Here is a 14,774-nt window from a genome sequence, read left to right as displayed (position 1 = left end):
AAGGAGTGGTTCTGCAGGTGGGGACCACAGACCACATCTCAGTATCAATGCTTTCTGGCTGTTGTTTTGGTCACTTTTGAATGTTGGTTGTGCTTTCACACTCGTGGTACCATGAGACGGACTCTACAACCCACAGAAGTTGCTCAGGTAGTGCCGCTCATCCAGGATGGCACATCAATGTGAGCTGTGGCAAGAAGGATTGCTGTGTCTGTCAGCGTAGTGTCCAGAGGCTGGAGGCGCTACCAGGAGACAGGCCAGTACACCAGGAGACGTGGAGGGGGCCAGCATCAACAACCCAGCAGCAGGACCGCTACCTCCGCCTTTGTGCAGGGAGGAACAGGAGGAGCACTGTCGGAGCCCTGCAAAATGACCTCCAGCAGGCCACAAGTGTGCATGTGTCTGCACAAACTGTTAGAAACCGACTCCATGAGGGTGGTATGAGGGTCCGACGTCCACAGATGGGGGTTGTGCTTACAGCCCAACACCGTGCAGGACGCTTGGCATTTGCCACAGAACACCAGGATTGGCAAAGTCGCCACTGGCGCCCTGTGCTCTTCACAGATGAAAGCAGGTTCACACTGAGCACATGTGACAGACGTGACAGAGTCTGGAGACGTCGTGGAGAGCGATATGCTGCCTGCAACATCCTTCAGCATGACCGGTTTGGCAGTAGGTCAGTAATGGTGTGGGGTGACATTTCTTTGGAGGGCCGCACAGCCCTCCATGTGCTCGCCAGAGGTAGCCTGACTGCTATTAGGTACCGAGATGAGATCCTCAGACCCCTTGTGAGACCATATGCTGGTGCGGTTGACTCACCTCCTCTTCCGGCTTCCAGCGCTGTCTGCCGCGGCTTCCCGGGTGTTGGCATGACGACCCGATGTCGTCATGACAACATCCGGGTCACCAGACAGCAGGAAGATTGTTTGGACATGCGCAGTGCATCTCCAAACTATCTTCTCCCTGTCCAGCGCTGACAGCCTGCATGGCACAGGGATGGTGCTGCATTCCTGTGCCATGCAAGCGATCAGAATAAAAAAAGTGAAAGTCCCATAGCGGGACAAAGTAAAAAAGTAAAAAAACTGTCTGAAAGTGAAAAAAAATAAAAATAAAAATTGTAAAAATATTAAAAAATAAAATAAAAAAAATAATCCACTAAAAATAAAAATATAATGTACCCATCAATAAATATTATCATGAAAAACAAACAAACAATAAAAGTACACATATTTGATATCGCCGCGTCCGTAACGACCTGACCTAGAAAACTGTTCCACTAGTTAACCCCTTCAGTGAACACGGTAAAAAAACAACAAAAAAAACAAAGCAAAAAACAATGCTTTATCATCATACCGCCAAACAAAAAATGGAATAACACGCGATCAAAAAGACGAATATAAATAAAAATGGTACCGCTGAAAACGTCATCTCGTCCCGCAAAAAACAAGCCGCCATACAGCTCCATCATCCGAAAAATCAAAAAGTTACAGCTCTCAGAATAAAGTGATGCAAAAGAATATTTTTTTCTATAAAATAGCTTTTACTGTGTAAAAGCGCCAAAACCTAGAAAAACGATATAAATGTGGTACCGCTGTAAACGTACTGACCCGAAGAATAAATCTGCCTTATCAATTTTACCTCACCCGGAGCAGAATAAAAAAATGTAAAAAAACACAATTCCTGAATTGTCGGTTTTTGTTTATTCTGCCTCCCAAAAATAGGAATAGAAAGCGATCAAAAAATGTCATGTGCCTGAAAATGGCACCAATAAAAACGTCAACTCATCCCGCAAAAAACAAGCCATCGCATGACTCTGTCGGCCAAAATATGGCGATGCAAAAACTAGATTTTACAAAATATGTGTCTTTTAGTGTGTGACAGCTGTCAATCATAAAAACCCGATATGATTCTGGTATCGCTGTAATCGCACCGACCCGAAGAATAAAGTAATCTCATCACTTATACCGCATGAGGAACGGCGTAAAAAATAAACGCTAGGGCTGGGGTTGGGGTTGCGCTAATGTTAGGGTTGGGGTTGTTTCTTTTTTCCAATGTAAAAAAAAAAAAAAAGATGACGATATGGCGACTAGTGTTGAGCACAAGTGCTCGCTACTTGAGTTTGCATCGGGTGCTCGGGTATGCACTGAGTATCGCGGATGCTAGAGTCTCCGCCCCATATGCCTCACGGCCAAAAAAACCTCGCAGGGATTGCCTGCCATGCACGAGCGATCCCCGCATGTTTTTTTGGGGGTGTCTAATAACCATGAAACATGCGGGCAGGGACTCGAGCATTTCACTTGAGCACCCGTGATACATGGTGCATACCTGAGTACCCGATGCAAACTCAAGTAGCGAGCACTTGCGCTCAAGATTAATGACAACTTATTCAATATGATGACCTAATGTTATCAAATTCTGTGTCGTACCTCTGGGTTCAAAATGTTCGCTATACCCCTTAATAAAATCCTTGAGGGGTATAGTTTCCAAAATGGGGTCACTTGTGGGGGAGCTCCACTGTTTAGGCACATCAGGGGCTCTCCAAACGCGACATGGTGTCCGCTAACAAATTGAATGGAAAATCGGCTCAAATTGTTAGCGGACACCATGTTGCGTTTGGAGAGCCCCTGATGTGCCTAAACAGTGGAGCTCCCCCACAAGTGACCACATTTTGGAAACTAGACCCCCCAAGGCACCTATCTAGATGTATAGTGAGAACTTGGAACCCCAGGTGCTTCACAAATTGATTCGTAAAAATGAAAAAGTATTTTTTTTTCCACTTTTTCATTTTTACGAATCAATTTGTGAAGCACCTGAGGGTTCCAAGTTCTCACTATGCACCTAGATAGGTGCGTTGGGGGGTCTAGTTTCCAAAATGGGGTCACTTGTGGGGGGTTTCCACTGTTTAGGCACATCAGGGGCTCTCCAAACGCAACAAGGCATCCGCTAATTATTCAAGCAAATTTTACAATCAAAAAGTCAAATGGCGCTCCTTCCCTTCCGAGCCCTGCCCTGCGCCCAAACAGTGGTTTTTACCCACATATGGGGTATCTGCGTGCCCAGGGGAAATTGCATAACAAATTTTGGGGTCCATTTTTTCCAGTTACCCCTGCGAAAATGAAAAATATTGGGTCTAAAGTAACATTTTTGTGAAAAAAGTTAAATGTTCATTTTTTTCTTCCACATTCCAAAAATTCCTGTGAAGCACCTGAAGGGTTAATAAAGTTCTTGAATGTGGTTTTGAGCACCTTGAGGGATGCAGTTTTTAGAATGGTGTCACTTTTGGGCATTTTCTGTCATAAAGACCCCTCAAAGTGACTTCAAATGTGATGTGGTCCCTAAAAAAATGGTTTTGTAAATTTTGTGGGAAAAATGAGAAATCGCTGGTCAACTTTTAACCCTTATAGCTCCCTAACAAAAAAAAATTTTGTTCCAAAATTGTGCTGATGTAAAGTAGACATGTGGGAAATGTTATTTATTAACTCTTTTGTGTGACAGATCTCTCTGATTTAAGGGCATGAAAATTCAAATTTTGAAAATTTCAAAATTTTCAAAATTTTTGCCAAATTTCCGTTTTTTCACAAATAAACGCAAGTGATATCGAAGACATTTTACCACAATCATGAAGTACAATATGTCACGAAAAAACAGTCTCAGAATCAGGGGGATCCGTTGAAGCGTTCCAGAGTAATTACCTCATAAAGTGACAGTGGTCAGAATTGTAAAAATTGGCCTGGTCATTAACATGCAAACCACCTTGGGTTGCAAAGGGGTTAAAGGACATTACATCAAAGTTGGATCAGCCTGTAGTGTGTTTTTCCACTTTAATTTTGGGGGTGACTCCAAATTCAGGTCTCAATTGGTTAATAAATTTGATTTCCATTGATGATTTTTGTGTGATTTTGTTGTCAGCACATTCAACTTTGTACAGAACAAAGTATTCAATGAGAATATTTAATTCATTCAAATCTAGGATGTGTTATTTGAGTGTTGCCTTTATTTTTTGAGCAGTGTATATTAGGCCACACACACACACACACACACACACACACACACACACACACACACACACACACACACACACACACACACACACACACACACACACACACACACACACACACACACACACACACACGCAGTTTCTTCCTCAGAGTCTGCAGCTGAATACGTTTTTCATTCATGTCTCATTTACCGACGTTGGAATGTTTGGCCAGGGTCCTACAGCAACACCAAGCGTTTATATGAATGTTTCCCGTCTTCCCCGGGCTGTAATCTTTTATCTCGTTTAAGCTCATGTCTGATTCACACACAGAAGTTTGAGGCATTTTAAAAGTTTCTTTGTTCACAAAAACAACACGGACAGGAGTTATTTAACCCCTTAATGACCGCCGATACGCATTAAAACTGCAGTCTTTAAGGGGCCTTATTTCCTTATCGCCGTTTTAAAATGGGAATTAGGAATAAGGGAAAAGCACCACCCAGCAGCGGCAATTCCCGCCGGTGTCAGCTTTCTATGAGATGGTTACTGTGGTACCCTGAGGTCAAGTGATGATCCCAGGGTACGGTGGTCTGTCAGATCCAGCTATAAGCTGGGTCTCAAAGGCTGTGTCAGTGAGACACTGACAGTCTCATGCACTGCAGTAGACGAGTACTGCAGTGTATGAGACCAGTAATGAAAGTAAAAATTATACATGTCCCACAGTGAAAAAGTGTAAAAAAGTAAAATAAAACATTGTAGGATTTGCTACTCACTCGGCTACGGTTGAGGTAGGCACAGGAGGCGCTTTCATAATAGTATCAAGGTTCATTTATTTTGACACCATAAACCGCTCATGAAGCAAACACAAAACAGCCTTTTTCCGACACAAAAAGATATCACAGAACAAAACTCAAAATAACAAGTCCATACAGCACGGCGCCCTCAGCCGTTTAACCCCTTACTGGCCTGGGGCGTAATAGTACGCCCCAGGCCATCACCCCCCGGTTCAGCACAGGCTCCAGCACTGAGCCCGCACTGAACCGGGCACATGTCAGTTGATTCTTACAGCTGACATGTGCCCGCAACAGCGGAGGGTGGGTTCGCAATCCAGCCACGGCTGTTAACCAGTTAAATGCCGCTGTCAATCTCTGACAGCGGCATTTAACAGCGCAGCGCCGGAAGCGGGTCACCTACCCCCCCATTGGTGACCCCGTCACGTGATCACAGGTCACTGATGGGTGGGCATGACAACCCTGGGTCTGCAGCAGACCCCAGTGGTTGTCATGTAAAGATCGCTATGAGCGCCACCTAGTGGTTGGCGCTCATAGTAGAGGAGCATTTCTGCTACATAGAGGTGATCTGCTCATCACCTCTATGTAGCAGAAGCGATCAGACAGTTGCTGCTTCTAGTCTCCTATGGAGACTATAGAAGCAAGCAAAAAGTGTAAAAAAAAAATATATATATATTAAATAAAAAATATATAAAAAAGTTTAAATCACCCCGCTTTTGCCCCATTCAAAATAAAAAAATAAACCCCACATACACATATTTGGTATTGACGCGCTCATAATCGCCCGATTTATCAATATAAAAAAAGAATTAATTTGATCGGTAAACGGCGTAACGAGAAAAAAATTCTAAACACCAGAATTACGTTTTTTTGCTCGCCACAACATTGCAATAAAATGCAACAACGGGCGATCAAAACATCATATCTACCCCAAAATGGTATCAATAAAAATGTCAGCCCGGCACGCAAAAATTAAGCCCTCACCCGGTCCCAGATCCAGAAAAATGGAGACGCTACGGGTCTCAGAAAATTTTTTTTTTTCTAGCAACATTTGGATTTTTTTTTCACCACTTAAGTAAAAAAGAACCTATACATGTTTGGTATCTGCATAGTCGTAATGACCTGGAGAATAATAATGGCAGGTCAGTTTTAGCATTCAGTGAACGTGGAAAAAAAAACCAAAAAAACTGTAGAATTGCATTTTTTTGCAATTTTACTGCACTTGGAATTTTTTTTACTGTTTTCCAGTACACAGTATGGTAAAACTAGTAATGGCGTTTAAAAGTACAACTCACCCCGCAAAGAATAAGCCCTCACACGGCCATATTGCCCAAAAAATAAAAACGCTACGGCACTGGGAACAAGGGGAGCAAAAAACGAAAATGCAAAAATGGAAAATCCCAAGGTCGTAAAGGGGTTAAATAAAGTGCTTTTCTCTGCCTACAGCATAGTCTGAGCAGCACCTGCAAGACCTGATCACCTTGCCATACTCACAGACAGACTTGGAAAGACCCAGCTGCCTTAAATCAGGACATTTCAAGACCTGGGCTGGAGGTAAGTGAGCAGCCGATCCCACCCAGCTCTTTCAGCTTCTCGTTAAACACGGTCCTACAGTCTGGGCCCATTAACAATCACTCAGCACTATATGTGCTGCTTCTCTGGATACTACATCACCGAGGCTTGGCACCTCAGGGACACATTCCTCCCATCCACAACCTGTCCAGCTGCAACCTTACAACATGTAAAAAAGTAAAAAAAAAAAAAACACAAAGAAGCACACACAAATCAGAAAAAAAATGTGTACTTTTTTTTTCTTTTTTTTATCAGCGCGTCTGGAACAACCCTCTCTATAAAATTGGCTGTTATTTATTCCATATGGCAATGTCATAAAAAAATATAATAAAAAACATGCCAAAAATGTCACTTTTTCATCATACTGACTCACAAAAAAGTGAATAAAAAGCGATCAAAAAGTCATATGTAAAAAAAATGGCATAAATAATAATGCCAAACCGTCCCGTAAATAACAAGCCCTAATATGGCTCATTCGGCAAAAAAATAAAAAAGTTAAAGCTCTCAGAATATATTGATGAAAAACCAAGTTCATTTTTGTAATATATTGTTTTTAGTGTGTAAAAATAGCAAAGCATGAAAAAAAAAAAATAAATCTGGTATCACTGTATTCATACCGACCAGACGATTAAAGCTATGTTATCACTTTTACTGCATGGTGAACGGCGCAAAAAAATAAAAACAATACCTCACTTGCTGGTTTTTGTTCATTCTGTGTCTGAAAAATCTGAATAAAAAGCAATCAAAAAATATAAAATATTATGTATCCCAAAATGGCACCAAAGAAATCTGCAACTTGTCCCACAAAAAAATAAGCCCTCATACAGCTCTGTTTGCCAAACAATAAAAAGTTATAGCTCTCAGAATATGGCGGAAAAAAAAACGACAGTATTTTTCGGACTATAAGACGCACTTTTTTCCTCCAAAATTTTAGAGAAAAGTGGGGGTTGCGTCTTATAGTCCGAATATATATATGCTGTGGGTGGTGGGGATGCACCAGTGGCGGAGGAGCGGGGCACAGGAAGCAGTAGCTGCTGCATCCTACACTGTACCCGCTGCTAAAGAAAATGAATATTCACTGCTCTCCACGCCCATGGGTGTGAAGAGCAATGAATATTAATTTTCCTTAATAGCACACACACTGTACCCGCAGCGCGGCTCCTGCATCTTCTCGGCGGTCATGTTTGCCCGCTATTAAAGACCATGAATATTCACTACAAACCACTCCCATGGGCGTGGGTTGTAGTGAATATTCATGCTCTTTAATAGCGGTCACACATGACCGACGAGCCGCAGCAGGAGCTGCGCTGCGGATACATTGTGCGCACTATTAAGGAGAGTGAATGGTCATTGGTCACATCCATAGTCCCGGCGTGGGGAGCAGTAACTATTCCGGCAGAGCATCTCACAGAGTGAGGGCGCATGGCAGTGACGTCATGCGCTGCTCATACAGTGAGAACAGTGTCTGCAGCAGAGCAGGACACAGCACTGGAGCAGAGAGGAGGTGAGTATAATTGTTTATTTTTTGTGTGCAGCGTGATAGGGATCAAGGGGTGCCATGCATACCAGGATGGGGGGGTGCCAAGCATACCAGGAAGAGGGGAAGAGGGATGAATGGGGCCATGCATACCAGGATGAGGGATAAGTGGGGCATACATACCAGGAAGAGGGATGAAGGGTGCCATGTATACCAGGATGAGGGAGACCATACATACCAGGAAGAGGGATGAGGGGGCCATACATACAGGGAAGAGGGATGAAGGGTGCCATGCATATCATGATGAAGGATAAGGGCTGCCATGCATACCAGGAAGAGGGATGAGGGGGCCATGCGTACCAGAAAGAGGGATGAAGGGTGCCATGCATAGCAGGATGAGGGGTACCATGCATCACCAGCATGAGGGGTGCCATGCATACCAAGATGAGGGGTGCCATGTGTACCAGGATGTGGGGTGCCATGCATATCAGGATGTGTGTGGGACTACCTCTTGAAGATCATCAAGAGAATGCCAAGAGTGTGCAAAGCAGTCATCAAAGCAAAAGGTGGCTACTTTGAAGAACCTAGAATATAAAACATATTTTCAGTTGTTTCACACTTTTTTGTTAAGTATATAATTCCACATGTGTTAATTCATAGTTTTGATGCCTTCAGTGTGAATGTACAATTTTCATAATCATGAAAATACAGAAAAATCTTTAACTGAGAAGGTGTGTCCAAACGTTTGGTCTGTACTGTATGTATATGCGTGTGTGTATGTGTGGAGGTTTCACCAATTTAAGATACACTAGGTAACTGCTCTCTTCCAAATTAAAGATGCAAAGAAGCTAATCAACCAAATCTGCTAATCTGGTCGAAAAACTTCACTCAGAGACTGAACCACGCAAAATGGCATACTTTATTACGTGAACATGGGGTTATATAGTATTCTACTCCTAGGTGGAATTAGTAAAATTCATTGCTCTTTCTGAAAACTTGGCACACTGCAATTTGCTCATCCATGTATCTCTTGGCCTCAGTAACACCTTAGGAATTCCGATGGGAGGGGTGAGTTCGTCTCTCAGCGCCATCTTTGCCAACTCGACATGAATTTCTCTGTTATCAGCCATGCACATGCATACGTCATTCCCAGGAAATCATTTAGTTGTTCATGCCTACAATAAGAACAGAAACTGTTAGTTATATATTCATTAACTATTATCATAATCCATGTGCATATACACATTTGCATACATACATACACATAGATTATTGCATCAAATCTATATTAATTCACACTGATTAGGTAATCTATTAAAATAAACTAATTGATTTTCTATAATATATATATTTTACCTTGATAGACCCCCCTAAAATCAATTATTTGCTTTTAATATCCATATGCTAAAAATCAGAGGGGGAGATAGAATTGACCCTATGTTAAGACTATTCTGGAACCCTACGATGTGGCGGGCGCCCCATCCCTTTTAGACGGACCCACCGACGTTTCCTAAATCTAACTCAAACGGAGACCTACAGGAAAGGGGTGGAGACCCTAAAATATCTACTGACTGGGTAATCGAGGGCCACCCCTAACACAGAAATATGGATATTAACTTTACAAACCCATTTACTTCCGGTAATCTCTCTGGTACAACCCCTTTGTTCTAAGGGGAACTGTTTGTTCATAGGCCTCTTCATTAGATTCTTCGGACAAGACGCTGACAGGTACTGCTGCATCTACTGTTTTGGCAATTAACCTCTTGACATAGGGAATCACACAGATCAGCAATACACTAATTAGAATTATCACACTTAGTAAAATAATTCCCCATTGGATTAACCAACTCTTCCAATCTCTCATCCAAGAAAAATATTTATCCCAGGGATCAGTCACACCTGAATTCCTTTCCAGTTCTTCACTTAAATCTGTCAATTTTTTGAGAGCCTTAGTAACTTTTCCTGTGGGGCCGGTATTGTCTGGGATATAAGTACAACAATGCTCACCTATCATTTTGCATACCCCTCCTTTTTCTGCAAGTAACATATCCAGAGCTATTCTGTTTTGGAAGGCCATGGTAGATGTGGGTGCTAGTTGGTCAGCTATCCCTTGTAAGGCATCTTTGGTGTAATTGACAAATTTTTGTTGGCTATAATATATGTAAGTTATCCAATCTACGTTCTTGTTGACGGTTATTATGGGTATTATGGACTCAAATCCCGCCTTCACTTGGTCTCGGGCCTTGAATTCGTCTGGCACCCCCCCTAGGCACTCCAAGAACATCAATATATATATGTGGGTCAAAACTGCCTTTGGGGTTAACTTCTCTCTTGGCCCTGTATGTACCTGCAAACGCAGACTTTATTTCCTCTTTGGATTCCTGGGATTCAGATATAAGGAAAACAGACATTATTGCTTTAGTTAAGGCACATTCCCCAGTCCATTTGCCCTCCAGTCTAGTCCTAATCTTCATGTCACCACAAATCCAGTACACGTCACTCAGAGATTGTTTCTGGTCCTGGGCCTCTGTACCCTCTATAGTACTGTAATTCCCACAGTAACCTTGTGTAAAATTCCCTAAGAAATTCCCACTCCCCCAGGTATTTTGGAAACAAGTGTAACTTCCTGGGTAGATGATTATTCCCTGTCCGGAGTGTAACATCCCTGGCGGCGTGCTGGCATGGCTTACCATCTCCCACCATGCAAGACCGCCAACTTACCTACCAGTCCACGCTGCGCACTATGCTTCTCTACCTGCTGTGTGCTTGTCTCTTGTCTGCTGGGTTAGGGAGGCAGCGCTGGCATTTCTTGATTCTTAAAGTTACAGTGTGCGCAGTCCTAATGCGTCCCCAGCCTATTGCTGTGAGTCACTGGATACTTAAACCTCCTCCACCCAGTGGGAGGTGCCTGAGCTACACTTTCTTTCAGTGTGTTCTGTGCAACTGTAGTTGCCTGGTCCTGTCCTGAACCTTGTCTGTTTCCGCCACCCTGGGGGCTGAGTACCCAGGCCAGTTAATTGTATCTGTGACTTCTAGTCTATTTCCGCCAACCTGGGGGCTGAATGCCCAGGCTCGTTCCTGTATCTCGTTCCTGTGTCAGTTCCTGTCTGAACTGTGTCCTAGCCCATTACCTGTTTGTCTCCATGTCTGATCCTTACCTTTTCCTGCAGTGTCTCAACCAGTATCTAACTCCTACCCGTTGTCTCTGCACTTCTGTGAGTTTTGTGTCCGCTCGCTACTTCTTAGCAAGTACCTTGTGTGTATCTGGTTCTGCTTGTCCTGTTTCCCTGCCTCCGTATCTACCTCTTGTGTTCTAGTTATCTTCCCGTGTTTCCCTATCCCTGTCTGTTCCATGTGAACAGAGCCCTGTCCTGCCCTCCGCACCTGCGGCCCTGCTCTGCTCCGCTTGCTCCCCGCAACTGCGGCTCTGCTCTGCTTGCTTTCCGCACCTGCAGCTCTGCTCTGCTTGCTCTCCGCACCTGCGGCTCTGCTCTGCTTGCTCTCCGCACCTGCGGCCCTGCTCTGCTCCGCTTGCTCTCCGCACCTGCGGCTCTGCTCTGCTCCGCTTGCTTTCCGCACCTGCAGCTCTGCTCTGCTTGCTCTCCGCACCTGCGGCTCTGCTCTGCTCCGCTTGCTTTCCGCACCTGCAGCTCTGCTCTGCTTGCTCTCCGCACCTGCGGCTCTGCTCTGCTTGCTCTCCGCACCTGCGGCTCTGCTCTGCTCACTCTCCGCACCTGCGGCTCTGCTCTGCTTGCTCTCTGTACCTGCGGCTCTGCTTGCTCTCTGCACCTGCGGCTCTGCTCTGCTTGCTCTCTGCACCTGCGGCTCTGCTCTGCTTGCTCTCTGCACCTGTGGCTCTGCTCTGCTTGCTCTCTGCACCTGCAGCTCTGCTTGCTCTCCGCACCTGCGGCTCTGCTCTGCTCCGCTTGCTCTCCGCACCTGCGGCTCTGTTCCTGTATCCCAGTCTGTACTGGTCCCTATCCAGCCTGTTTACCTGCCTGCCAGTACCCGCCTGTCAGCATACCATCCATGCCTGCCAGTACCCACCTGTCTGCATACCAGCCGTGCCTGCCAGTACCCATCTGTCTGCATACCAGCCAAACCTGCCCGTTCCTGCATTCCGCGGTGTGGGTCAACAGCTGTGACCGGGGTCTGACCTGGAGTTGCACCTGGGCCACCTCCCATGTCCCTCCTTGGACCACGGAGTCGATTAAGCTGCCATGTGTCAGTGGTCGGATCTGGCGAGGCCCCTAGTCACACTCCTCCAGGCACTCCTCGGTTCGTGGCTCAGTGGGACCACTAACCACGCTCACGCCAGTCAGTCTGGGCGTGAGCGTAACACGGAGCTTGATATTCCGGCGGTAATTAAATATTTTGTTCTCCAGGGGCTGCAGACACTGGAATTTGAAGTCCTGTTGGTATACGTATCCAAGAGACACCTTTGCACCTCCTCTGGGAAAATTAGAGGGACTGTACCCAAATGTGGAATGGCCTTTGAACATACATAATAATCACTAAAGTTATGTTTAGTTGCTGTATACTTCATTCATTCTAACCACCAGTTAAGATCTGAAAATCCCGTTTCTATGGTTAGGGTATCCTCATAAGTGGGATTGGCTATGGCTACCATATCTTCCATCCTGTGGTGCCGAGGGGCTAATGGGTTTATCTTCGGACCCATTTTATTAGGATTACTGGCCAATTTGAACTTTCCCATACCTTTCATCCTTCCTTCACTCCAGGATCCTAATATATATATTCCTCCATCTTGCTCTGTAGGATTCTCTATGGTGATAGTCTACCCATTACATGTACCCATAGCCCTACACCCAGGTTTAAATGGTCTTTTTAGTAGTTTGAAATGGTCAAGCAAAGATTTCCTGTTATTATCCTTTTTTTCCTTAGCAGATTGTTGTTTGTATTCCCAGTCGTAGTCACCTGTGTTCCACCCAACAGCACCCCAGTAATCACATTTTTGTCCCCAGTAATTGTCAGTGACACAGATATATTGGTCAGCGTCCACCCACAAAGCTCTTAACCAGTCACTACTCAATCTCTCATACCCCCTACAAGATACTATTCCACAGTAATCAAATTGGAAAGTCACCACATTCAAGGAAGTGTTGTACCAGAAAACTGGAATATCATTCTCTTTAGTAATAATTGCTTGGAATGCACGTGTTACCGTAACAAAGGCTTCCCCCATAGCTACCGTCATCAGAAAAAGGAACATCAGGGTTGTGGGTCCGAGACCGCCTTCTTGCAATGAGATGCGTGGACCCATGATGTTCGGCCTTCGACCTTCACAGCCGTAGGTGATGTAAGCAACACGTGGTAGGGCCCTTCAAATCTGGCATCCAGTGTGCCTCGCACGTGATTCTTTATCCAGACAAAATCTCCAGGCTGGATGCTGTGAGTACCTGGTTCAAGATCTGAGCATGGAATAGAAGAGTACACTGTAGCATGTGTTAGTTTTAACTCTTTAGCAAGTCCGATAACAAAATTGTCGGACTTGCAAAAGCTTATTATTCCCTGAACTAAGCTGCTGTGGGTAATATCGACCCCTTCTAGGTGGCCCCCAAAACAAGATCTCATATGGTGTGAGCCCTGTGGGTTGTCTTGGGATATTTCGGACTGAGTATAGGGCAATAGGCAGCACCTCCGGCCTTGGAAGTGACAATTCTTTACTGGCTTTAAGAATTTTGTTTTTCAAAGTGCCATTCATCCTTTCAACTTTTCCGCTACTTTGAGGATGATAAGGAGTATGCAGGCCCAAATCCGCCCCAATCATCTCCCAGATTGATTTGGTAACTTCTGCAGTGAAGGCGGGTCCTTGATCACTTTCAATCACTTCTGGAATCCCGAATCTGTACATAAGTTCTGCCAGAAGCCTTTTCACTGTAGTTCTAGCAGTCATGTTGCTACTAGGTGTGCTTCTGTCCAGCCGGAAAACATATACACCACCACCAGAACATATTCATATCTTCCACTCTTGGGTAATTGCATATGATCAATTTGGATTCTCTGGAAAGAATACTGTGACTTTGCCAGTTTCTTCTTTGGCACATGTTCTGTTCTTCCCGGGATTACAAGTGTTACAAATCTCACAGCTCCTAGTTTAGTTTGTAGCAAGAACTGGGATCTCGGGTGCAATATAGAGTTTATTGATAGCTGAAATCATCTGATTCTTCCCTCTATGTACCTTTCCATGACCCCACTGAACCACTGCAGGATACAGCGCTCTTGGCAGACATATTCTTCTTCCCACTCTCCAGATTCCGCCATTACAAAACGTTCCTCCCCGTCCGATCCATCCTTGTCTTTCTTCTTCTGTTACAGCATTCTGCCGGTCCACTAAAGTCCAGTCTTAGTCCTCTTCATCTCCCTCCTCTACTTCTTCCAACCCCAAATTTCTCATTCTCTTTTCTTCCTCATCCCCTCGTTGTCTCTGACTTCTGGTGAGCACAAACACCTCCGTACCCCCGACACCTCTGCATCCTCTGGAAATATTGGTTCCATAGCTGCTGCTTTTGCTGTAATGTCAGCCAGATGATTCCCCTAGGCTTCCTCCGAATTCAGTTTCCCATGAGCCTTAATTTTGATCACAGCCACTTGCCTAGGTAACTTCAGAGCTTCTAGCAGACTTCTCACTGCCGCTGCATTCTGGATTGGAGCTCCACTGGCTGTCTTGTAGCCCCTCATGGCCCATATCAGGCCAAAGTCGTGGGCAATCCTGAATCCATACCTGGAGTCCTTGTAGATATTGACCACTCAACTCTATGCGCACTTGCAGGCTTCAGTCAGAGCATACAGTTCGGAATCTTGAGCTGACATATAAGATGGCAGTGGTCCAGCAGAAACAACCGTTGGTGGGGACACCACCGCATATCCGGTATGGTAAGTTCCATATTCATCTGCATATCTGGACCCGTCAGTATACAGTATCAGATCCGCTTCA

This window comes from Phyllobates terribilis, unplaced genomic scaffold (assembly GCF_046119375.1).
Source record: "Phyllobates terribilis strain yellow unplaced genomic scaffold, ASM4611937v1 Scaffold_5__5_contigs__length_657084704, whole genome shotgun sequence".
Lineage (NCBI taxonomy): Eukaryota > Metazoa > Chordata > Amphibia > Anura > Dendrobatidae > Phyllobates > Phyllobates terribilis.
This window is presented reverse-complemented; position numbering follows the sequence as displayed.